Here is a 27,637-nt window from a genome sequence, read left to right on the forward strand (position 1 = left end):
TTTTAATAGATGCAGAAAAATTTTAATGAAATTCAGTGTCCATTCATAAAAACAAAACTCTTGCCAAACTGTGACTAGAAAGAGAACCTCTTAAATTGATAAAGAATATCTAGGTGTTTTTTTTTTTTGATATCTAGTTTTTAAAAAGTTACGCTTAAGGAAGCAGAAGCTGTGAAATTGATAAAGGATAACTTTTTAAAGTATATAATAATTATTGGTTAAAAGATGAAAATTTTCTCTTTGATGTCTAGAATAAAAGACTTGAGCAAAAAAGCAAAAAAAAAAAAAAAAAAAAAGACTTATTTTATCCTTGTCCTGTAGCTCTGTAGTCCTGTAGCTCTTATCCAGCTCTGTAAAGCAAGAAAAATATATAAATAGAGGTATTAATGATTGGAAAGGAAGAAAGAAAATTCAACTATATTTAAATTATTAGACTTAATAAGAGCTTGGACAGTTATTTTTATACAAGACTAATTACAAAAGTCAATTGTATTTTTATATACCAGCCACAAATAGTTTTTAAAAGTGCCTGAAATAGACAACTTACAATACCATTAAAAATGTCAAGTATCTAGGTATAATCTAACAAAAGATATGTCTGTCTTTAGAGAGAAGACCAAAACTTTATTCAGAGACCTTAAAGAAGGCACAAATAAATGAAGAAAATATACTGTATTCAGACCATCTTTCACCCTATGTCTTAATGATTTGAATATAATATCCTCTCTGAAACCCAAGTCCTGGTGCATCAGAAACCGTCCTGCCTCCAGTTCCTTGCTGCTGTAACAAATGTCTGTATAAGAAGGAATAACTAAAACTCTACACAGAAATATCTCCTAATAGTCTTAATAGTCTTAGCACTATATGTCCAATCCAAGACACAAACTTACTGTCACCAGCTCTGATGACAAGAGACACTCTACTGGGACTACATGCCACACTCTGACCTTTGCGAGTTCTGGGGAAGCCCAGCACATCTCTGAACAGTCAGCATTTTATAGGTGGGTTCACCTTACCCAAATCACATTCTTTCTTTTGATCCTTAGTACAAGCCTATTGCAGAGAGTTTTGTATGATCCCTATTTCACATGTGAGAAAGCTGAGGATCCTCGAGATTAATGACAACCAAAAACCTACAGTCAACCATAAAGGTGGGACTCAAATCCAGGGCTTTTGACATCAAATTTAATATATTTTCTATAAAAACAGTATATCTTTTGAGAGCAAACCTGTCCTACCATTTTGGTCAGGGCAAATACAATGTCTTACAGATTGTTGAGTTTTTTGATTGGGCAAATCTTTTCCTGATCCTTCTATTCTCAAACAGTTGAGTTTCTGAAGGCATTACATTTTTATATCTTAGAAGGAAAGGGAAAGAAAGAAGAACACAAAAAAGTAGGGACTTTATAAGTCTTGTTTCACAAATTGGCCATTGATTTTTTTTTTCAATTTAAATGTAGTTGATTTTTACAACTTTGTGCAGCATAGTGATTCATGTATGTGTGTGTGTGTGTGTGTGTGTATATGTATATGTATATGTATATATCTCCTGTTTTTGGATTCTTTTCTGTTATAGGTTATTACAAAATATTGAATTAGTTCCTTGTACTATACAGTAGGTCCTTGCTGCTTGTCTATTTTATGTATAGTACTTTGTATATGTTCGGAGAAGGCAATGGCACCCCACTCCAGAACTCTTGCCTGGAAAATCCCATGGACGGAGGAGCCTGGTGGGCTACAGTCCATGGGGTCGCTAAGAGTCGGACACGACTGAGCGACTTCACTTTCATGCATTGGAGAAGACAATGGCAACCCACTCCAGTGTTCTTGCCTGGAGAATCCCAGGGACGGGGGAGCCTGGCGGGCTGCCATCTATGGGGTCGCACAGAGTCGGACACGACTGAAAGCAACTTAGCAGCAGTAGCAGTAGTGTATATGTTAAACCCATATACTCCTAATTTATCCCTTCCCCTCTTGTAGTTTACTTTCATAATCAAGCCAGAATCTTCTTTCTCTTACCTGTGACATGAGATAATATATTTACCTCTCTTTCTCAGACTTATTAGGATTAAATAAGGCAAAACATGGAAAGGGCTTAGCACAGTGCCTAGCACATAGTATATGCTCAATAAATGTTGTTGGTATTTATTGTTATTGGCAACTACTTCCCAGGTGGCAGGTGGTAAAGGATCCACCTGCCAATGCAGGAGACGCAAGAGATCCCTGGGTTCAGAAGATCTTCTGGAATAGGAAATGCCAACCCACTCCAGTATTCTTGCCTGGAAAACTCCAAGGACAGAGGAGCCTGGAGAGCTACAATCCATGGAGTCACAAGGAGTTGGATGTGACTGAGAGGGAGGCGTGCATGCACCCTACCCCCCACCACCAGAAAGGTAATCCTACAGGCTTTACAACTAGAATATTGCCCAGATCAAGGCAGAGGAAGCACAACACCAGATTAACTGCAGCCTCTTTTTGTCAGGTCCTTTGTGCTGTTCTTGAAGAGACATCCTTTCCCTAAAGAGCTGCACAGGGGAGGAGGATCCTCAACATGTGATTCAAAGGGAAGGTAATTGTTTAAGACATCTCCTTTGTCCATTTGTTCATCCATTTTTTTGTTGTTGTTGTTCATTCATTTTTTACTCAATGTATGTTTATTGAACAGCCAGCCATGAACCAGGCACTATGCTAGTCAGTGAGAATGGAGAGAAATAGATTCATGAAATAGCATCATAGAGGGAATTCTAGGCCGACTATCTCAGATACAAATCTCTGGGGGTCCCAGACTGTTCATTTGGAGGAAGAGGTGGCACACTGCCAGTTAGGTGGTAAATGTATGAGTTTGACATCAGAGGGATCAAGGTTTCAATCAATATGCTGTTTACTTTCCATGTGAACTGGAACAAATTCATCATATCTCTAAACCCCATGTTTCTTCATGTGTTAAATGGGAACTATATACATACCATGAAAGGTTATTATAGTTGATGTATGGCAGAAACCAACACAATATTGTAAAGCAATTATCCTCCAATTAAAAATAAATATATTAAAAAAAGAAAAGTTATGAAGATTCAGTGGTGTCATGTAAATGACATGCTCGGCCTTTCATGGCTCCTCCTCCTCTTGAAATTGATCCCCCTCTATCCCACCAACTTCTCCACTCCAAATTGTAATTTTCTCTGTTGTGATTTCTTTTCCCCTTGACTTTAATGTGGTGTGAAACTGCTCTGCAACATATTATAATAATAAAATAAATGGAGAAGTGGGTAGGACACACAGTGTACTTTGCCCCCAACCAGAAAGCCACACTCCCCGCTTGTCTTCCCACACAAGCATGGTTGTTTCAAGCACAAACTACTGGGTCTCAAAGGCCAGCCACCCTTAATCGTCCATAACCAAGCATTTCAGGCTATTTCTGATTAATACATCAAAAGGCGCCCATTTGGTGCAGGTGGACTATTTCCACATTTGCTCCTTATCCCTCAGTAACTGGTCAGGCTATTCAGAGAGGAAAGGACCTTGAAAAGCTGTTGACTCTAAAGGAATGCTGAGGATGTCTTCTTGGGCTCTTGCTGCATCCAAACAAATGTCTTGTGTCCTCTCCTGGATAGTGATGGGATGGCCTCTATTTGAACCCTGCTCTAAGCACTGAAGAAGTTATTTCTGCTTATTTACTTCATTGTTTATTTATTCATTCACTCACTAGACATTCTTGACCACCAACTCTGCACCAGGTCTATGCTAGATCTTGGGGTTATATCGATGAGAAAGGTGGACAGACTAGACCATGACCCTCACGAAGCTTATATTCTACCAGGGTAGACAGACCAAAAAAAAAAAAAAAAAATCATGTCATCAAATAAATTAACAAGAAAACTCTGGTAAATAAGCACTGCAAAAGAACTAAACAAGGAATATATAACAGTGTAAATAAGTAGAAGGGGCAAACAGAGCAGTGGAAGTGGGCTTTTCCGCACGCATGCTGAGTTGCTTCAGTCGTGTCCAACTCTTTGTGACCCTATGGACTGTAGCCCACCAGGCTCTTCCGTCCATGGGATTCTCCAGGCAAGAATACTGGAGTGGGTTGACGTGCCCTTCTCCAGGGGATCTTCCCGACCCAGGGACAGAACCCACATCTCTTACGTCCCTGCAGTAGCAGGCAGTTCTTTACCACTAGTGCCACCTGGGAAGCCTGGGCTTTTCTGTGGAGGAAATATTTCACTGAGCCCTGAGCTGCCAATATGAGAAAATCTAGGAAGAAGTTTTCTCAGCAGAGGGAACAGTAAGTGTAAAGGTCTCAGAGAGGGGGAAGGGCTTGATATATTTAGATAAGTAAAAGGCGTCTGAAATGAATACAAATTAACCTGGATTTTATAAGCTAGAACTATGGATTTTACTTTAAGTGTACTTCAGTAACTAGTCAACAATCGCTGAGTGCCTAATGTGTTGTTGTTCAGTCGCTCAGTTGTGTCCGACTCTTTGTGACCCCCTGGACTGCAGCATACCGGGCTTCCCTATCCACCACCATCTCCGGGAGCTTGCTCAAACTCATGTCCATTGAGTGATGCCATCCATCCAGCTTGCCCTCTGTTGTCCCCGTCTCCTCCTGCCTTCAATCTTTCCCAGCATCAAGGTCTTTTCCAATGAATCGGTGCTTCACATCAGGTGGCCATGGTATTGGAGCTTCAGCTTCAGCATCAGTCCTTCCAATAAATATTCAGGATTGATTTCCTTGAGGATTGACTGGTTTGATCTCCTTGCTGTCCAGGGGACTCTCAAGTGTCTTCTCCAATACCGCAGTTCAAAAACATCAATTCTTCAGTGCTCAGTTTTATGTTCCAACTCTCACATCCATACGTGACCACTGGAAAAAACATATCTTTGACTGTACAGACCTTTGTCAGTAATGTTTCTTCTTTTTAATATATTGTTAGATTAAATAGTGCCTAAAGAGTTGGACTGTGAAGCAAGCTGAGCACCGAAGAATTGTTGCTTTTGAACTGTGGTGTTGGAGAAGACTCTTGAGAGTCCCTTGGACTGCAAGGAGATCCAACCAGTCCATTCTGAAGGAGATCAGCCCTGGGTGTTCTTTGGAAGGACTGATGCTAAAGCTGAAACTCCAGTACTTTGGCCACCTCATGCGAAGAGCTGACTCATTGGAAAAGACTCTGATGCTGGGAGGGATTGGGGGCAGGAGGAGAAGGGGACGACAGAGGATGAGATGGCTGGATGGCATCACTGACTCGATGGACGTGAGTCTGAGTGAACTCCGGGAGTTGGTGATGGACAGGGAGGCCTGGCGTGCTGCAGTTCATGGGGTCGCAAAGAGTCGGACATGACTGAGCGACTGAACTGAACTGAACTGAACATGTGCCATGCACTCTTTTAGGTTCTGGATGTGCAACATTGAAAGTAACTCCTGAAAGTTACATTTTAGTGGTGGAGACAAGGAGTAAACAAAATAAATAAGTCAAATAGATAGCATTTTTAGATAGTGCTAAGGAGAATATTTTAAGCAACTAAGAAAAGGAGTTATGTATAGGGGTGCAATTTTAGAAAACAGTGAACAGATAAGGTCACATTTAAAAACTTACGTTTAAGTAAAGACTTGAAATGTCCATGTGCTTGTCCAGGGACAAAGCCCAGTATTTAGAGGTCAGGGATGATGAAGAACGTCAGGAAAGGAGAATATCAAGAAGCATCTGGAATAGTAAGAGAAAAATCAGGCAATTGTCTTGGGAGCTGGAAGATATTTCAGGATGGAGAGAGATCAACAATGTAAAATAGTGCAGTTGGTAAATAAAGATAAGAGCTGAGACAAACACTGGAGCTCACTGGTGACCTTGAAAGAGCAGTTTCACTGCTGTAGTGGGAGCAAACCACTGATAGGAGTGTGTTCAGAGAGCATCAGAAGGAAACTGGAGACCCTTAAAACAGACAATACTTTCAAGGAGTTTTGCCTTAAGGAAAGGGATGAAATTAGGTAGGAGCCGCAGGAGAAGTTAGGTCAAAAGAGAATTTTTCCTCCAACTTTTAAAAAGTGTTCATTTACACAAAAGTTGAAAGAATTAAACAATATTCTTCATCTAGTTGTAACAACTGTTGACATTCTGACATATTTGCTTTCTCTCTAGAGACAGGGGTTTCTTTAAAGCTATTTGTTCAAACTGTGAAATACAATGCACCTATAGAAAAGTCCACAAAACACGTAACTTCAGTGAATGATCACAAAGCCAACAGTTATGTAACCACCACCACCATCAAGAACTGGCACACTGCCTGAATCCCCACAGCCCCCTTGGGCTCCCTCCCCCCCATCAAAAGGTAACCACCTTCCTGAATTTTCATAGTAATAACTTCTTGCTTTTCTTTATAGTTTTACTGCATAATGTTGTTGTTTAGTTGCTAAATCAAGTCTGATTCTTTTGCAACCCCATGGACCTGCCATGCTCCTCTGTTCATGGGTTTTCCCAGGCAAGAATACTGGAGTGGGTTGCCATTTTCTTCTCCAGGGGATCTTCCTTTTCCCAAGGATTGAACCAGCACTCTCTTGCATTGGCAGGTGGATTCTTTACCACTGAGCTACCAGGGAAACCCTTTACTGCATAATAGTGAATTCCTAAACACCATAGTTTCATTTTTTCTTGTTTTTGAGCTTTAAGAATGGGATAATACATATAGCAATATTTTTAAATTCTAACATCTTTAACTCATATGTTGTGGGTTTTATTTCTTCATTGGATAGTATTCTGTTAAAAAAGCATGCCACCGTTTATTGTTCATTATACTGTTTATGATTATGTTGTTTACAGTTTTTAACTCTTACAAATAATGAATGCTGTGTGCTGCTAGGAATGTGCTTGTATATGTCTCTCAGTGCTCACATAAATGTATTTCTGTTGTGTATATTCCCAGGAGTAGACTTGTGGGGTCATATCTATATATATATACAACTTCCATAGCTAATACCAAAGAGTTTCCCCGTTGGTTGAACCAATTTACATTCTCATCTGCAATGCATGAAAAGGTGTTGCTCCACATCCTTTTCCTTCTTTTTCAATGCTTGCCATCTTAGTGGGTATGTTGTGGTATATCGTTGTGTAATTAACATTTCCCTGAGTACTGATGTTCTTTGGCCATTTGGATATTGTCTTTTGTGACAAGTCTTTGAAGACTTTTGCCCATCTATACATTTGAATTGTTTGACTTCTATAGATTTGTAGGTGTTTTTCCTATATGCTAGATGTAAGTCCTTGTAGATTATATGTTTTATACATCTTCTCTCAGTCTGTGCTTTGCCTTTTCATTTTCTTAATGCTGTCTCTAGATGAAGAGAAGTTCTTCATTTAATGTAGTAAACTGGTCTTTCTGTTATTATACTTTTTAAGATTCTGTTTAGGTACTTTTTAGCTATCTTAAGGTAGATATGCCCCAGAGAAATATCCTAGAAGTTGTACTGTTCCACTTTCCACATTTAGGGTGATGCTTTACCTGGTGTTGAGTTTTGTGTATTGTCTTTCCTTTTTTTAGTATATGGATATCTAATGACCCAGTACTATTTATTAAAAGACCATCCTTTCCTAACTGTTGGGAAGATCCCCTGGAGGAGAAAATGTCAACCCACTCCAGTATTCTTGCCTAAATAATTTCATGGACAGAGGAGCCTGGCGGGGCCGCAGTCTATGGGGTTGCAGAGTCAGACACAACTGAAGCAACTTAGCATGCATGCACGCTTTCCTCAGTGTTTTGAAGTTCCACCTCTACAATCAATCAGGTGTTAGTGAGCTAGTTCATCATTCCTGTGCTTCACGTTCCATTCCATTCGTCCATGTTCTTTTCTTGCACCATTACCACACTGACTTAATTACTATAGCTTTGTAATAAATCTTGATATCTTATGAAGCAATTACTCCTACGTTGTTCTTTTTGAAAGTGTCTTGGCTATGATTGGATGTTCCATGTCCCTATAAATTTTAGATTAGCTTATGGAGTTTCATAAACAAAACAAAATAAAAGTCATCTTGGGACCTGGGTTGGAATTGCATTGCATCTATAGATAACAGAATTCACATCTATATAACTGAATCTTCCAACCAATGAATATAGTATATCCTTCCTTTTTTTTTTTTTTTAGTTCTCCTTTAATTTTTCTCAGTAAAGTTTACATTTTTCTACATAAAGCTCTTGCTCATTTTTTGGTATGAATTTATTTCTAAGTACTTGAAACTTTAGAAATTTTAATTCCTGTTCGTTGCCAATACAGAAAAGTACAACTGATTTGTATATTCAGCAACCTTCTTTTTTTTTCCCAGCAACCTTCTTAAAGTTGCTTTTTAATTCTAGTAATTTATCTGTGAGTTCTTTTGAATTTTCTATGTATATAACCATATGGTGTGTGAATAATGACAGTTTGTTTAGTCCTTTTCTTTACTCTGAAATTTACTCTGAAACTTACAAAATACCTCCATACTTCTATTTGTAATTTTAAAATAATAATTAAATCTTTGACTTATCTGGAATTTATTTTTGGTATATGGTAAGAGATATGGTGCCAAGCTAATTTTTTCCCCAAATGGATATCCTGATTTTTATTTAGCAGTTATTGAGTAAACAATTTTTCCCTAATAATTTGAAATGAGACTTGTATGATAGATATATTAAATTTCTATGTGTACTTGATTGTATTTTTTAATGTTTTTTTCTCTGTTCACTGATCTCTTTCTGTCTTAGTTATTGTGACTTTAAAATGCTTTAATATCTGGTGGGACTTTTATTTTTAATTTATTACTATTCTTTTTAATTATATGAATTTGAGAATCAGCTTATCTATTTCCAAAAAAAAAAGAATCCATTGGGATTTTTATTAGGAGAGTTTTAATGATAGATTCTCTTCCTATTATTGAATCTTCATGCTCATGAATGGGCTTCCCTGGTGGCTCAGTAGTAGAGTCCGCCTGTCAATGCATGAGACAAAAATTTCAGTTCCTGGGTCAGGAAGATCCCCTGGAGAAGGAAATGGCAACCCACTCCAGTATTCTTGTCTGGGAAATACCATGGACAGAAGGAGTCTGGCAGGCTACAGATAGGACCTGCCTTTCTAATTGTTCAAATCTTTTGTGTTCCTTAGTATTATAATACAGAGCTTGTGCATTTCTCATAATTTATTCCTAGACATTTGTCTTTTTTTATATTACTAATGAAGATATTACTACATTATATTTTCAACTGGTCATTGTTTGCTTGAAGTTTGCATATTGGTTTTTCTCTGAACTAAATTCTCTTCCTGTCTATAAGGAAGAGATTTTCATTATATTTTATATATCTCCAAGATGCTCTTGTTTCTCCCCAGGCCAGCAAATCTGGAAAACTCAGCAGTGGCCATAGGACTGGAAAAGGTAGGTTTTCATTCCAATCCCAAAGAAAGGCAATGCCAAAGAATGCTCAAACTACCGCACAATTGCACTCATCTCACACGCTAGTAAAGTAATGCTCAAAATTCTCCAATCTGGGCTTCAGCAATACGTAAACCATGAACTTCCAGATGTTCAAGCTGGTTTTAGAAAAGGCAAAGGAACCAGAGATCAAATTGCCAACATCAACTGGATCATGGAAAAAGCAAGAGTTCCATAAAAACATCTGTTTCTGCTTTATTGACTATGCCAAAGCCTTTGACTGTGTGGACCACAATAAACTGTGGAAAATTCTGAAAGAGATGGGAATACCAAACCACCTGACCTACCTCTTGAGAAATCTGTATGCAGGTCAGGGAGCAACAGTTAGAACTGGACATGGAACAACAGACTGGTTCCAAATAAGAAAAGGAGTACATCAAGGCTGTATATTGTCACCCTGCTTATGTAACTTATATGCAGAGTACATCATGAGAAACGCTGAGCTGGAAGAAGCACAAGCTGGAATCAAGATTGCCGGGAGAAATATCAATAACCTCAGATATGCAGATGACACCACCCTTATGGCAGAAAGTGAAGAGGAACTAAAAAGCCTCTTGATGAAAGTGAAAGAGGAGAGTATAAAAGTTGGCTTAAAGCTCAATATTCAGAAAACAAAGATCATGGCATCTGGTCCTATCACTTCATGGGAATTAGATGGGAAAACAGTGGAAACAGTGTCAGACTTTATTTTTGGGGGCTCCAAAATGACTGCAGATGGTGATTGCAGCCATGAAATTAAAAGACGCTTACTCCTTGGAAGGAAAGTTATGACCAACCTAGATAGCATATTCAAAAGCAGAGACATTACTTTGCCAACAAAGGTCTGTCTAGTTAAGGCTATGGTTTTTCCAGTGGTCATGTATGGATGTGAGAGTTGGACTGTGAAGAAGGCTGAGTGCCAAAGAATTGATGCTTTTGAACTGTGGTGTTGGAGAAGACTCTTGAGAGTCCCTTGGACTGCAAGGAGATCCATCCAGTCCATTCTAAAGGAGATCAGCCGTGGGTGTTCTTTGGAAGGACTGATGCTAAAGCTGAAACTCCAATACTTTGGCCACCTCATGCTTAGAGTTGACTCATTGGAAAAGACTCTGATGCTGGGAGGGATTGGGGGCAGAAGGATAAGGGGACGTCACAGGATGAGATGGCTGGATGGCATCACCGACTTGATGGACAAGGGTTTGAGTGAACTCTGGGAGTTGGTGATGGACAGGGAGGCCTGGCGTACTGCGATTCATGGGGTTGCAAAGAGTCGGACAGGACTGAGGGACTTAACCGAACTGATCTGAAGCAATTATATCACCTCTAAACAACATACAATTTATTTTTTTCTTTCTACTGTTTCTTATATTTTTCCACTAAGGGATTACAAGCAGCAGGGCTATCTTATATAATTACAATTTTTAATGATATATTTTACTTATTTATTTATTGGCTGCACTGGGTCTTCGTTGTGGAACACAGGCTTCCCCTAGTTGCAGCATGCAGGGGCTTCTCTAGTTGTGGAGCACAGGCTCTAGAGCTCAAGGGCTTAGTTGCCCTGAGGCATGTGGGATCTTAGTTCCCTGACCAGGGATTGAGCCTAAGTCCTCAGCCTTAGAAGGTGGATTCTTAACCACTGGACCACCAGGGAAGTCCCTCTGATTATAGTATTAAAGAGTACATTGTCTGCAAATTTAGAACCAAGGAAACCTTTTCAGAGTCCAATACAGAAGTTCAGATACGAAAAGATTGTGGTTTGGCTAAGAGAGAGGCAGCAGAGATGGATGGAAGTCAATAGACTGGAAATATATTTTGGAGCTATGCGGCAAGTATGTGACAGAGAACAAGCTGACTGTATTATGTTAAAGATTTGCAAACATCTTGGAAATCTTAGAATAGAAGAATCATAGTTGGGTAGAAAGGACCACAAATATAATCAAGAGTGTACTCTAATCCTGTCTTTTCTTGGATTCACTCCAACTTCCTAGCCACTTCCAGAGATAGAGAACTCACTGCCTCCCATGGAGCCCATTCCATTTAGTCAATTTACTCAACAACCCTCCTCTTTGTCAGGTACTGGGTAGGGTCCTTAGAAACCTGAATAATCAAAATTCATCTCCTCTCTGGAGAGCTGTCTCTCAGAGAAAGGAACAACGCTCTTTTTAGACAGTCTCTTTCCCGGCAAACTTTGCCATCTGGTTTCCTGTCAGGAAGATCCCTGGAGAAGGAAATGGCAACCCACTCCAGTACTCTTGCCTGGAAAATTCCATGGACAGATGAGCCTGGTAGGCTACAGTCCATGGCAGTCACAAAGAGTCGGACACGACTGAGCTACTTCACTTTCACTTTCACTTTCTGTCTAAATTCTTTTCTAGAACAAGGCTGATCTCTTTTCCTATGCTGCTCACTCCTCAGATGTTTGTAAGCTAATTATAACCTCTTGGGGTTTCTTATCCCCTCTTTCTTTGTTTCTTTTTTCTTTTTTTTTTTCAACCTAATCTGACTCCAAGTTCTCTCTTTATCCTGGTCCAAATTTGAGAAACTTGGGACTTGTACTTTTGTGTTATTTTTCTGAAGTTATTATGTCATTGCTTTACCTTTACTCCATAATTCAATAGCTGGGGAATTAATGTTCACTATTTATGTATTTATATATTTTTTGTTTTGACTTAATGTTTACTTTTGTTTTGACTTAATGTTTGCTTTTGTTTTAACTGTCTTTATTAAGGACTTAGTATATGAAGTGTACAGTTAGCTTTGGGAACAACAGACTGAAGAGCCATGTGGTCAATTACCTTGCCAGGCTCAGCAAACACTGAGTGATGAAAGCATTTACCCAATGAAAAGACAAAATAAAATAATAATGCATATGTAAGGAAGCTAGCAAGTTGATTAGTGTTAAGTGAAATATAAATATATGATTTCTCCAAGATAAGCAATGATATAGAATCTACTTTTATGGATACTATATATACCATCCAGTCCAAAATAATAAGAATTTCCTTCTCCAATAGCCCATTCCTGTTCCAAAGTAGTTATGTTAATTATGTGTTCACAATCCCCATCCAATTTAACAGTCAATATATTTAATGAAGATGTTATTTTCTTGGCCAGGCATTTTCGTGTAACATTTGAATATGACTATACAGTAAAGAGGAAGAATATTCGCAGTCTATAATAAAGTCTTGGAGATTAATTCTTTAAGTTATAATGAGCTCTTATAAATCAATGAAGAAAGAACAACCAACACATTTTTAAATGGGCAAAAATATACCAAGAGAATAAATATGTTTAACTTTATTGATTATAAATAATGTACAAGGTAAAATTAGGAGGGACATGTGTCACCTCCCAAATGGGCCAGAAAGAAGAGTTTGGAAAGGACACTGGCTGGCAAGGGTACCAGGAAATTGGGGGTCTCTGATAAATGCTAGAGAGAGTGCAAATTTTTACAAATATGTATCAAAGATTTAAATGCAAGTACTGCTGATACAGTGCTTCCCTCGTGGCTCAGGCGGTAAAGCGTCTGTCTACAATGCGGGAGACCTGGGTTCGATCCCTGGGTCGGGAAGATCCCCTGGAGAAGGAAATGGCAATCCACTCCAGTACTATTGCCTGGAAAATCCTATGGACAGAGGAGCCTGGTAGGCTACAGTCCATGGGGCCACAAAGAGTTGGACACAACTGAGTGACTTCACTTTCAATTTTATACAGTATCTTTGGAGAAGGAAATGGCAACCCACTCCAGTGTTCTTGTCTGGAGAACCCCCTGGACAGAGGAGCCTGGTGGGCTGCTGTCCATGGGTCGCACAGAGTCAGACACGACTGAAGCGACTTAGCAGCAGCAGTAACAGCAGCAGCATATAGTATCTAAAGTCTTAATGCAATTCAACATGTTTTCCCAAATGAGTTGCAGAGAAGTGACAAGAGGGAAGGGAAGAGGGTGTTTTTCTGTAAAGAGGATGACCTTGCTCAGTTCAGAATGGAGACAGCTGTGAATTATAATGGGTTCCTCAGAGAATTGTCATGTTTAAACTAAACTGATGATATGGCAGCTCGGGGAATAATTCCTCTTGCTTTGCAAATATTGTAGGCAGTTTGCTTCCCTGAATGATGTAAGATAATTTTTTTCTTCATAAATCTTTTCTTTAAGCCCATGTAACTTGGAATGGTGTAAAGAGCATCAGTTTTGCAGTCAGATATGTCAGACTTTGAATTCCAATATGAATCAGGACAATTCAATAATTTTTTATTTTGCACATGTTACTTTTCTAATTTGCTTTTTAAATATTTAGATGGATTATAGTATTTCCCTAATAAGATTACTATAAAATTAAATCAATGCAATGTGTGTATTACTGTCAATGTGTGTATTACTGTCATTGTTCGATGTTCATATATATATATATATGTGTGTGTGTGTATATATATATAACCAACTAACAAAAACCCTAATTTGGTAGCAATTTAGTAATGTTAGAGGCCAAATTTCCCACCATGTGTTCCCTTTCTCTGCAATCCATTCATTTGCCTAAATTACTTCTCTCTTCTTTCATATCTGACACGTACTGGGTCACCTAGGTTTTTTTTTTTATTCTGCTTTTGCTTCTTGCACAGATCTTGTCTGTGCAAGATCTTTCATCTTCGATAATCAAACAGGGTGTTCTCTGTTATCTACTCTCTTCCATTAGCTTCTTCAACTTCCTGTTTTTGCATTAGGTTATGGCAAACTTTCTGAACAAAAAGTCGCTTTTGCACATATATATAGATGTTCAGTTTCACTTAAAACGAGAGACTGAAAAAACAAAGTAAGATTTTTTCATCAGCTTGGCAAACATTTAAAAGCTTGATAGTACATGATTTTGGCTAGGGTATGGAGAGCTATTCTCATATGTTTAAAATCTTTCTCACCACATTTTTGACTGAGCCGGTTCTTCGTAGCCGAGCACGGGCTGTCTCTAGTTGTGGAGGCTGGGGCTGCTCTCTAGTTGCAGGGCGAGGGCTTTTCACTGTGATGACTTCTCTTGTTGCAGAGTGTGGGCTCTAGAGCATGCGGGCTCAATAGTTGTGGCGCACAGGCTTAGTTGCCCTGCAACATGTGGGATCTTCTCAGACCAAGGACTGAACTCATGTCCCCTGCGTTGGCAGGTGGGTTCTTCACCACTGGACCGCCAGGGAAGTCCTCATACATTTTTTTTAATGCCACCTGGCATCTCCTTTTAACTTTTTTTGTTTAATGCTTATTTATTTATTTGGCTGCACCCGGTCTTCGTTGTGGCACGTGAGACCTTTTCATCTTTGATGCAGCATGTGGGATCTAGTTCTCCGAACAGGGATGGAACCTTGGCCCCCTGCACTGGGGCACAGAGTCTTGGACCAGGGAGGTCCCTTTCATACATTGTTGATGAGTGTGTAAGTTGGTGCAATTTTTTTGGAGAATAATTTGACAATGTCTGTCAAAAATGACCATAACTCTGACCTAGCATCCCATTTACCCTACAGAAATGTACATACAAGGATATATATAAAGAATATTCATTGCAGCATTGGAACAGCAAAAGATGGAGAATAACCAAAATGTCTATCAACAGGGTGATGATTATGTAAATTGCAGCATATCCACAAAATGTAATTCTTTAGAGCCAAAAAGATGCAATCTCTGTGCAATATTTTTAAATCCCTAAAATACGTTAAAAAAACACAAAATTCAGAGAGTATACATAGGATGCTATCATTTGTATAAAAATTTAAAGGTATATATATACATGTATATTAAGTATTAAAACATCTCTGGAGTAACATTACAAAGGATTGAAAAGAGTAGTAGCCTCCAAGGAAATGAACTAGGAGAGAGTTACACTTTATACTCCTCAGTACTGTTTGATTTTTTTTTTTCACCAGGCGCATATATTATCTTTCAAAAACAACACACACACAGGTCTTCTCTAGTGGTCCAGTAGTCAAGAATTCGCCTTGCAATGCAAGGGCCAACAGTCTGATCCCTGGTTCAGGAGGATCCCATATGCTGCGGAGCAACTGAGCCAGAGCACCACAACTACTGAGCCCGGGCTCGAGACCCAGGAGCCACAACTACTGAGCCTAAGTGCTTCAACAACTGAAGCCCCTGCTCCTAGGGCCTGTGCTTTGCAACAAGAGAAGCCACCACCATGAAAAGTCCACGCACCACAATGAAGAGTAACCCCGGCTCACTGCAACTAGAGAAAGCCCATATGTAGCAACAAAGACCCACCACAGTCAAAACACTAAATAAATAAATCTTTAAAGAAAAAACAAAACAGAGCAGATCTGGCAGATCTCCTTGATGATATGCGAATCTAGTACTGTGCTGCATTTCAAAACAGTCCTATGAGATGGCACTCTTGATCTCTAACAGAGGGTTAAACTAGTGATGGATGAGATGGAATGTCTGGACAAGGTGTCTGTGTCACTAAGAAGCAGAAGGGATATGAACCAGGCCCTCCCTGGCACGGTCACTGCAGCCTGCCTTGGAAGTAACTCAATTGTGAAAAATACCTCATTTTATTCTGAGTGTGACTCCACATGCCTGTGCTGTTTTTCCACTGGATAGAAAGCTTCCTGAAAGGCAGGAGCCGTTCATCAGTTTATCATCAGCTTCTGTCACAATGGCTGATATGTGGTGAGTGCTCAATAAAATTTGGTGACATCAATAGTTAGATGATTTTCTTTTGGCAACTGGATGTTTATGAGATGTAAATGCTAGAAACTGCTGTCTTTTCTAAAAAGTAGACTGTTTTATTTTTAATTTACTGGGGCTGCACCGCACAGCTTACGTGATCACCACGTAGTCTGCAGGATCTTGCTTCCTGACCAGGGATTGAAGCTGGGCCACAGCAATGGAAATACCAAGTCCTACCACTGAACCACCAGAAAACTCCCAAGGTAGTCTATTTTAATTTCTGTCTTCATTGTACAAAGCAATTTAAAAAGGAAAAAAAATGGAATTGTGATGGTAAACACTGTAGCCACATAACTCAGCAGCAAGCTGTTTTCTTTGCTGTTTGGTTTTCTAATGCATAAGAGAATAGTTCAAAACATTCTAAAAACACGTGCCTCTCCATATGGCTGACCGAGGGCAGTGTGAGACCAGCCTGTTGGATTATCCTGTGAAACATTTCACTGGATGCCTCTCGTTCCTAGCTCCATTTGGACTGCTCAGAGCAGAAGTAGTTGGCCCCAAGCCTGTTTGTGCCTAAAGAGTTGTCCCATGTCAGAGGATTTCTGACCCTACAGCTCAAGTGACCTGCCTCTCAGATGTACAAGCACTACACTCACTGCAAAGCTCCCAGACTCTGGAAAACTGATATTTAGTCTTTCCAGAGCAATCAGCAACTCCTAAAAGGCATTTGTTTAAAGCCAAACTGAAAGTTACTAGACATTTTCCAAAATAGTGCTTAAAGCAATGCTTAGTTTATTGAATCTATAAAAAAATTTTATAGAAATTTTTTATTGGTCTCTCCTCATTTCCCATCTTGTCTGAAAGTGTGAGTCAACCAGTGGCGAACAAGAGTCAGAGGGTGGGATGTGGTTTGGGTTTATCAATTAGAACTTAAAACTTAGGCTTATCAGCTTAGAATCTCAGAGAATTCCTTTTCCAGCATCATCTGGGCCAAGCAGAAATGTATTAAAAAAGCAGACTGAAAGCAGGCAAACCAGAGTTTGAAACTAGTTTCTGTCAACAACCAGACATGTGACCTTGGGCAAATTGCTTAAGTTCTTTGAGGTTCTGTGTCCTCATTTTGCAATGTTGTGGCAAGAATTTGATCATCATCAGCACACTTCCAGGTGTACTTTAAATGCTCAGTGAGTCTTATTGGGTTTCCCTGGTGTCTCAGATGGCAAAGAATCCTCTTGCAATGCAGGAGGAGCAAGAGACATGGGTTTGATCCTTGGGTCAGGAAGATACTCTGGAGAAGGGAATAGCAGCCCACTCCAGCATTTCCTGGAAAATTCCACGGACACAGGAGCCTAGTGGGCTACTGTCCATGGGGTCACAAAGAGACAGACATGACTGAGAGACTAACACTTCGACACTTTCCAGGCTTATAGAGCAAAATGAGTTGAATAACATACTTAAGATGACTGGCATATGGAGGAGTTTAATAAAAAACAATTCCCTCCCTACTCTCCACCTTTCTCACTTTCAGTTCAGGCTGTATGTTGCCCTTTGGTGAATTTTTCTCCTTCAAGGTTGCTCCCAAAGGTCACCAAAGACTATTTTTAACAAGATAAAAGAATTAATTAAGGCAAAAAGGAAATGTATTCACTTTATCTTCCAAGCTCCAAAGATATGGTCTTGTTTTCTGTTTGTTTGATCAAGACTAAACTGGCCCAATGCTGTTGAGCAGAGGAAATTTTTAATTTTGGTTTTAAAACTGTTTCTAGTGTTGCAAAATGGATTAGAAACAATCAACAGAGAACAGCCATTGCCAAACCATGAATTAGAATCTTCTTACACTTTTATTATGAAGGCACCGTGGATCACTAGCTGAGCACATATATTTAATCTCTGACCAACATAGGTTAGAGTCCAAACACTGTCATTTATTTTCCTTGTGAGCTTGGGCAACTTGTTTCATCAGTCTGAGCCTTAATGTGCTTATCTGTGAAATGTGGTTAATAAGAGCATCCACCTCATAGCAACACTATTTTCAATTCCCAAGACATAGAAGCAACCTAAACGTCCATTGACAGATGAGTGGGTAAAGAAGATATGGTATACACGTACAATGGAATATCACTCAGCCCCAAAAAAGAATGAAATAATGCCATTTGCAGCAACATGAATGGACCTAGAGATTGTCATACTAAGTCAAGTAAGTCAGACAAAGACAGATATTGTATGATATCACTTATATATGCAATCTAAAAAAAATGAACTTATTTACAAAACAAATAGACTCACAAACATAGAAAACAAACTTATGGTAATCAAACGGGATAGATGGGTTGGAGGTGGGAGGGAATAAGAATATATTAGGAGTTTGTGATTAACATATACATACTACTTTATATAAATATATATAAACAACAAGGACCTATTTATAGCATAGGGATCTAAGGTATTCAATATCTTATCATAACCTATAGTTCTCATATATATATATATATATATGGGCTTCCCTGGTGGCTCAGTGGTAAGGAATTTGCCTGTCAGTACAGGGGATGCAGGTTCGATGCCTGGGACAGAAAGATTCCCTGAAGAAGGAAATGGCAATCCACTCCAATATTCTTGCCTGGAGAATTCCATGGACAGAGGAGCTTGGCAGGCTATAATTTATGGTGTCACAGAGAGTCGGACATGACTTAGCGACTAAACTGAAGTTGCTAGTGAACTTAGCAATATATATATTTGTGTATATATCTGAATCATTTTGTTGTACACCTGAAACTAACAACATAAATCAACTATACTTCAGTTTTTCAAAAAGGTATCCACCTCTTGAGGTTTGTAAGGATCGAGTTAAATAATTATTGTAATTATTTATAATAGTGGGTAGCCTATCCCTTTTCCAGTGGATCTTCCCGACCCAGGAATCAAAACAGAGTCTCCTGCATTGCAGGAGGATTCTTTACCAACTGAGCTATGAGAGAAGCCCAGTCTCATCAAGAGTCCACTTTTAATACAGACTCTCCTGTTTCCTGTCCTCAGTCACACAGTCCTGTCTGACTCTTCGTGACCCCATGGACTGTAGCCGCCCTGGCTCCTCTGTAAGCACCACTCTGCTTACAGTGGTGCCTGGCATAAGGCTCAGTCTCAACACATTGTAGCTATTATTTTCATCATCTCACTTAATATAGCCCTGCAAGTCAGCTTGACCATTACTCTATCTATTTTACAGTCAAGGAAACAGAATCTTGGATGGTAAATATCAAAATATATAGCATATCACCAGGCAAATAATAAAAGCTTAAAAAAATAAATAAATAAAAGCCATGTACCCCAACCTGTAGATCAAGATCTGTGATTAGAACTTAAAGTCAAGCACTGATCTTTTATACTCTGCAGGCATTTTGTGTGGAAACCAAAATGACCTATTAATTTGTCTATCTACTCATGTGCTAGGAGGATATGGCCAGATCCCCAAACAGCTAGCATGTGGGTGTTGTCTGTGCTTAGCAAATATTTGCGAATCAACTAAGTGAAGCAGTGAGCACACAGAGGCCCTGTTCTGAATTTTTCCCATCAGGGGCTGGCATGCAGCTCCCATTCCTGATCCACCCACCCCCTCTCTTCATTGTGACTTCCTTATATTAAAGCTTCAGGAAAATCAACACAGGACCCTCCTCACTGAAAGATAAGGGGATGCATGCCTTCAATAAAACACTTGAGCATTCCTGGAGATGTCAATCCTCCAAATGTCACACGAAGTCCAAGAACTGGGCCAACTACATCTAATTGAGAAACTGTAGTAGAGCCTTTAAGGGCTTCTCAAGTGGTATGATGGTAAAGAATCCACCTTCAAATGCAAAAGACGCAAGAGATGTGGGTTCGATCCCTGGCTCGGGAAAACCCCCTGGAGTAGGAAAGGGCAGCCCACTCCAGTACTCTTGCCTGGACGAGTCCATGGACAGAGGAGCCAGGGGGGCTACAGTCCATGGGGTCACAAAGAATTAGACAGGACTGTGTGACTGAACATATGGAAACAGGAGAGTCTTTATTAAAAGTAGACTCCTGATGGGACTGGGCTTCCCTCATAGCTCAGTTGGTAAAGAATCTGCCTGCAATGCAGGAGACCCTGGTTCGATTCCTGGGTCGGAAAGATATTCTGGAGAAGGGATAGGCTACCCACTCCAGTATTCTTGGGCTTCCCTTGTGGCTCAGCTGATAAAGAATCTGCCTGCAATGTGGGAGACCTGGGTTCGATCCCTGGGTTGGGAAGATCCCTTGGAGAAGGGAAAGGCTACCCACTCCAGTATTCTGGCCTGGAGAATTCCAGGGACTGTATAGTCCATGGGGGTCTCAAAGAGTCGGACACAACTGAGCGACTTTCACTTCACTTGATGGGACCACTCCCAATGCAGGGAGCCTGGGTTTGATCCCTGGTCAGAGAATTTGATCCTACATTAGCCTGCTGCAACTAAGAGTTCACATGCCACAAACAAAGATCCCATGTGTTGCAACTAAGAGCTGGCTCAGCCAAATAAATAAATATTTTTTAGAAGTAGGTACTTGAAAGATTGTAACATTTTGGGGGATGAACAGGACTCATGATGTTTTGGAAAGGAGCATGGTTAAAGCCTGAGTAATCAATTGTTAAATTTTAAAGAACTTACTTGCTTCACTGATGCATAGATCACAGAATGTGCTCAGTAAATGGTAGTTTCTGTTACCAGAGAAAGAAGGGCAAGAGTTGAGGCCAAATCCCTTAATAATAAGTTTTTATATCCAAAAGCTCAAGTACTCAGAAGATGGTCCTCAGAAACAGGATTTTACTCATTACGTTTATAAAGAATTGCCTAGAAGACAGGCAACCGCAATGTGATTAATTGTGAGATTTAGGGTTAGAAGAATTTAGGTCCCAAATCCCAACACCAACCTTTTTAGGCAGGGTGAACTTGGACTAATAACCTGTCATCTCTGAGATTTAGGTTCCCCATCTGAAAGTAATTCCCAGGATATTTCTGAGTAATGAGAGAAATATGTGGATTATAGCCCTTTATAAACTGTGAAGTACTCTTAAAAACACTAACAAGTGTTTTTGTCTGTGGCCCTGTAACAGAGGTGCCCTAAAAAGGGGAACATGGCACTGTGTGTAAGGTGCCCATCACAAAGGCTGCAGAGGTCTCATGACTTCACAGCCACTCCTGTATCGGATGCTGAGCCATGGACAGGGTAAAAGGGGACATGAAGAGGAGCCGGGACATAGGAGGTTCCAGGTCAGCCTCCCCAGATCTGTTTAGCAAGGAACTCTTCACCATAGTTCACCCGCATCAGAAAAACTCATCTGCACTCTCAACTTTGTCACAGAAGAAATACCTCTTACAAAGGATCCAGAAACTTGGAGGAAGAATATTATTGCTCAGCACTTTGTCTTCAGAATATTCCTATGGTGACTTTTCACCTTCAGACTTTTTTCATCTTCATGTTAGAATGTTAGAAACAGTTAGCATGTTTCATGAGCTCTTTCTTATGGTGAGGTGTCACATACAGAGCTGTAGAGTGACTCAAGGCTTGGCTTCAGGGCCCTATCCTTTCATTAATACCAGCTTCAGCAGGTCACTGATTCCTTTGAACTATGGCTGCTTCTCGAAACTAAGCAAAGCTATGAAGATAGAAGAAATATCACTTCTTAGCTCACATTTTTGCTCTCATGAGCCACACACAGTTTTAGTTCCCAATTAGATTTCCTCTTGAATCGGTCTCCAAAGGATATTTCTTGAGTTATTCTAGTCTCCCCTACGGTTGTGACCTCCAACAAGATCTTCATCTGAGAGCTTAGTGCCAAGGCCTGAACCCAGCACACAATAGGTTCTCAGTACATGCTTCTTAAATGACCGACTATATGAAAGTGCTGTACTCAATATGCCAGCAAATTTGGAAAACTCAGCAGTGGCCACAGGACTGGAAAAGGTAGGTTTTCATTCCAATCCCAAAGAAAGGCAATGCCAAAGAATGCTCAAACTACTGCACAATTGCACTCATCTCACATGCTAGTAAAGTAATGCTCAAAATTCTCCAAGCCAGGCTTCAGCAATACGTGAACTGTGAACTTCCTGATGTTCAAGCTGGTTTTAGAAAAGGCAGAGGAACCAGAGATCAAATTGCCATCATCTGCTGGATCATGGAAAAAGCAAGAGAGTTCCAGAAAAACATCTATTTCTGCTTTATTGACTATGCCAAAGCCTTTGACTGTGTGGATCACAATAAACTGTGGAAAATTCTAAAAGAGATGGGAATACCAGACCACTTGACCTGCCTCTTGAGAAACCTATATGCAGGTCAGGAAGCAACAGTTAGAACTGGACATGGAACAACAGACTGGTTCCAAATAGGAAAAGGAGTACATCAAGGCTGTATATTGTCACCCTGCTTATTTAACTTATATGCAGAGTACATCATGAGAACCGCTGGTCTGGAAGAAGCACAAGCTGGAATCAAGATTTTCAGGAGAAATATCAAGAACCTCAGATATGCAGATGACACCACCCTTATGGCAGAAAGTGAAGAGGAACTAAAAAGCCTCTTGATGAAAGTGAAAGTGGAGAGTGAAAAAGTTGGATTAAAGCTCAACATTCAGAAAACGAAGATCATGGCATCTGGTCCTATCATTTCATGGGAAATAGATGGGGAAACAGTGGAAACAGTGTCAGACTTTATTTTTTGGGCTCCAAAATGACTGCAGATGGTGATTGCAGCCATGAAATTAAAAGACGCTTACTCCTTGGAAGGAAAGTTATGACCAACCTAGATAGCATATTCAAAAGCAGAGACATTACTTTGCCAACAAAGGTCCATCTAGTCAACACTATGGTTTTTCCAGTGGTCACATATGGATGTGAAAGTTGGACTGTGAAGAAGGCTGAGCGCCGAAGAATTGATGCTTTTGAACTGTGGTGTTGGAGAAGACTCTTGAGAGTCCCTTGGACTGCAAGGAGATCCAACCAGTCCATCCTAAAGGAGAGCAGTCCTGGGTATTCTTTGGAAGGACTGATGCTAAAGCTGAAACTCCAGTACTTTGGCCACCTCATGTGAAGAGCTGACTCATTGGAAAAGACTCTGATGCTGAGAGGGATTGTGGGCAGGAGGAGAAGGGGACGACAGAGGATGAGATGGCTGGATGGCATCACCGACTTGATGGACAAGAGTTTGGGTGAACTCAGGGAGATAGTGATGGACAGGGAGGCCTGGTGTGCTGCAGTTCACAGGTTCACAAAGAGTCGGACATGACTGAATGACTGAACTGAACTGAACTTAACACTCATTATAATCTCCTTGAGTGAAGCCCCGAAAGTACCCAGCACGGTGCAGAGTAGTTGCTCAGGAAACACAAATTGATTAATTCATTCACTCTGCATTTATTATCTCTTCCTCCTGCTTCATTTGCATCTTTTCATCTTTAGGAAGATGAAATTTCCTGCTATATTTACTGTTTCTCAACTGTCACCAACTGTTAGTACGAACTGCCATCTTCTTGGAAAATCTCCCACTATAGGTAGGGTTTCCAGGTTAAGCAAAGAAAAATACATGTAGCTGTTGTTTAGTTGCTAAGTCATGTCCGACTCTTTATTGACCTCATGAACTGTAGCCTGCCAGGCTACTCTGTCCATAGGATTTTCCAGGCAAGAACACTGGAGTGGGTTGCCATTTCCTTCAGGGGATCTTCCCAACCCAGGAATTGAACCTGCATTTCAACTCAAGTCTCCCACTTGGCAGGAGGATTCTTTACCACTGAGCCATCTGGGAAGCCTAAATACACCTGAAAAGGAATATATATATACTTTTTCAGATTCTTTTCCTTTATAGGTTATTATAAGATATTGAATAACTAATCAGTAGTTCCCTGTGCTATAAATAGGTCCTTATTGTTTATATATTTTATATAAAGTAGTGTGTATATGCAGGCGGTCTCCTGCATTGCAGGCAGATTCTTTACTGACTGAGCCACCAGCAAAAAAAAAAAAATACATGACACTAAGTTAAAAGAATTTCAGATAAACAGTGAATAATTTTTTAGTGTCAAGGGATCCCATACAACATTTGAGTCATATTTACCCTTTTTTTTTTTTTACTGTTCATCTTAAATTCAAATGTAGCTGGGATCTATTATTTCATCTGGCAACCCTACTTAGAGGGTCTCACCCCAACCATCGACACCAACATAAAAGCTGTCATTTCTTAAAATTACACCATTTAGGCTGATCATTAATTAGTCAGTCCCCAAATTTGCCTAAGGAGAGAGCAAGCTGGTTTATTTTCCTTCAAGCCCAAGCCCGGCTCCGAGTCGTACGTTGGGGAAGACAGAATCAAGTCTTTCAGTTTTCTTGCTAATCTCAAACTTCCTTCCTTTGGCCAGTGAACTGCTCTCGCTCTCTCTTCTGATTCATGGGATTGTAGAAATATTCCATCAGCACCCAAAAATTAGAGCATGCCAACACTAAGCTTAGGTTTTTCCTTTTGTGCTGCTCCCAAAATCAGTTTATCCTTCCAAATCTCCCTGCTACGGTTATTGAAACAGAAACTTTACCTCTTTCTCCAGACACAGGAGACGGTTTAACCTCTGTCTTTTGTATGTCTCCTCCTCTTGTACTTATTAAGTTGCAAGCTCCTGGGTTTCTTCTTGTTGCTGTTTTTTGTTTTGTTTTATTTTCCCTGTGGAAACATTTCCTGGACCTGCCTCTTCTATTCCACCTGTTCAGCCAGTCATGCCCATTTAGTGTGCCATCACCTAGGGCCTGGATTTCAGCAACAGCATCCTAGCTCTTCTGGGTCCCTGCGTCTGTGCAACTTCTAGTAAATTTACATTATATAGTGCCCTTTTCCCATGTGGGATTCCCTTTTGAGACAAGTTGGTGTGAGTCTCTTTCCTGTTTAACAAATCAATATCAAGCTTCATAGCCCAGGCTTCAAGGTCCCCAAACTTATAGTTTTTTCCTCCATGTCTGCTGTCTTTAGACTGATGCAATTCAATTTCTATTTGCCAGTGCCTGCTTCTGGCAGCACCAACTCCATCACTGCATTTGCTTTGAGTCCCTAAATCCCTTCCTTGTCTTCCTCTGGGTCAATCCACATCCCTTGCCTCCTTCAAAACCCAGCCCACTAGAAGATAAGAGAAGCCAATCTTAAGATAAGGAAGGTCTTTCCAAACAAAAGAAAGCAAAACAACATAAAAGGAAACATATAAAGAGCTTAAAAGGAAAGAAAGCAAAAGAACATAAAAAATAAATAAAAGAATTGTGCAATGTTTGATTACACAAGAATGAAAAAATCTTTATGTCGAAACATAATCAAAACAAGAGAAACTAGGGAAAATGTTTGCCAAGTACAACAAAGTTAATATTCTTGATATAATTTTACAAATCAATTAGAGCAGACTTTCCCAAAGAAAATGAAGAAAAAAGACTAGTGTATGACACTCAAAGTAAAAAGAGGCCAAGGCCAAAAACATGAAAAACAATAAAGCTTCAGTAGTAATGGAGAAATGTAGATTAAAATAACAATGAGCTTCTCTTTCCCTTTATCGAATGGGCATCTTTTAAAAGAATGCCACTCAGCATTGATATGATTGCAAGAACAGAAACTTCCATACACACTTTAGCAATCAATTTCAGGATGTTCTTTCTTGTACTACTTTAAAATTGCATAGATTTAAAAAAAAATTTCTTTTTTGTCTTATTAAGAGTGTTTTCCAGTTTTCCTACAATAAATATGTATCTTTTATAGTTAATGCATTTCTTAAAATCCTATGAAAATTAAAGGGAAGGTGAGGAGAGAGAAAAAGGAAAGTACACTGGCATAACTCTGCTAGACCTGGTTTGGGAATCCCTGGTGGTCACTAACCAGCTGTGATTAACCACTCAAGTCTAGAATCCTTGCCTCAGAGAGCTGTTGTTGAGATGGAAACAAAAAATAGTATGTTACCTGTTGCCACAGTACCTCATATTCTAAAAATATTCAAAGAATGGTAGCACCTGTTGTTATTCTGTTGTATCCTCAGCATAGAGTTTCAGTGTTCTGCACATAGTAGGTGCTAAGTTAAAATATCTGACTGATTGTGTGATTTTATCTGGACTTTTAATATTTTTTTCTACTGACCCTGGACTCTTTCCTCTTTTCCTTTCCTCCTGCCTCTTTCACATCTGTCTTTCCATCCCCTTTCTCCTTCTCATTACACTCCACGTCTTATGCAACAATCTTTCTCAAGTGCTCTGAACAACCTTTTTCAAAATCCAGCTCCAAAAGCCACTGCCTTGTCAGCCTTACCTGAAGGGCAGCAGCGATGACAGGGGTTCCCAGTCTTCTCTTCACTGTTGCTCCTTGTTTGGTAAATGCCTGGCCTGAAACACCTGGACTCGGGATGCCTCCTGTGCTTGACTGTGCCGGTCTGTTCACATGGTGCTTCCTGGTGGCTTGTGACAAGTTTGTCTGCTAGCCTTTTCTTTCCTCAAGGCTGAAGCTAATTCTATTTCTTATGATGCTTCCTGAATGTTCGTGTTCATCAGTCTCGTAAAATTGTTTACAGCATTTGTTAGCAAAATATCCCCCTTGCCTGTCTTTCCCTTTTCATCCCTTCCACTCCTTCACCCTCCCCTTCTGAAAATATAACCATTAATTATTGTTTGCTTTGCTCTGACAGAAATTTGTGTTTGCTTTGGGAGAGTAGGATGAATGTGTTTGTGCCTATGACCCATAGGCATAATATTGACAGTGCGTGTACCTGCGTGTTCAGTAGCTTCGAGTAGTGTCCAACTCTTTGTGGCCCCTGAACTGTAGCCCGCCAGGCTCCTCTGTCCATGGGATTCTCCAGGCAAGAATACTGGAGTGGGTTGCCATGCCCTCCTCCAGGGGATCTTCCGGACCCAGGGATTGAACCCACATCTCCTGCATTGTAGGTGGATTCTTTACTGCTGAGCCACCAAGGAAGCCCAATATTGACAATACATCCTTGTATTATTTCAGAAACATACTAAACACTTTAAAGGTCCCTGTAGACTCCACAGATTCTCTCAGAGAGGTATCATTTGGTAAGCCCCTTTTATATTTGCTTTCTCATTTAATTCTCACAATTACCTTATAAAGTATCTTTTATAGACCTAATTTATACTGACTGAGAAATTGGAGCTCATAAATGTTCAATTCCCAAGGTCACCCTAGCCAGGAAGTATTTAGGATTTGAACTTTGAATTGTCTGAAGCCACTGATGCTTCCATTGTCCTCCTCTTGGAAATATCTATACGACTGCCCTTAGCACCCGGAGAAGGTAATGGCACCCCACTCCAGTACTCTTGCCTGGAGAATCCCATGGATGGAGGAGCCTGGTGGGCTGTAGTCCATGGGGTCGCTAAGAGTCGGACACGACTGAACGACTTCCTTTTCACTTTTCACTTTCATGCATTGGAGAAGGAAATGGCAACCCACTCCAGTGTTCTTGCCTGGAGAATCCCAGGGGTGGGGGAGCCTGGTGGGCTTCTGTCTACGGGGTCGCACAGAGTCGGACACGACT

General features: G+C 40.1%; 1 long non-coding RNA gene across 1 annotated transcript; it reads right to left on the bottom strand.

Moving 5' to 3' along the window:
* LOC147342518 (uncharacterized) lies at positions 1–26,712 on the bottom strand. Its single transcript, XR_015157876.1, has 3 exons — positions 26,398–26,712; positions 5,598–5,705; positions 1–350 (listed from the first exon to the last, which is right to left on the bottom strand). It is a non-coding gene; the product is annotated as an uncharacterized LOC147342518 (long non-coding RNA).
* Between the last annotated feature and the right edge of the window lie 925 nt (positions 26,713–27,637).

Source organism: Bos grunniens, chromosome 29 (assembly GCF_055505025.1).
Source record: "Bos grunniens cultivar Pamir isolate PY7600 chromosome 29, Bosgru_T2T1.0, whole genome shotgun sequence".
NCBI lineage: Eukaryota > Metazoa > Chordata > Mammalia > Artiodactyla > Bovidae > Bos > Bos grunniens.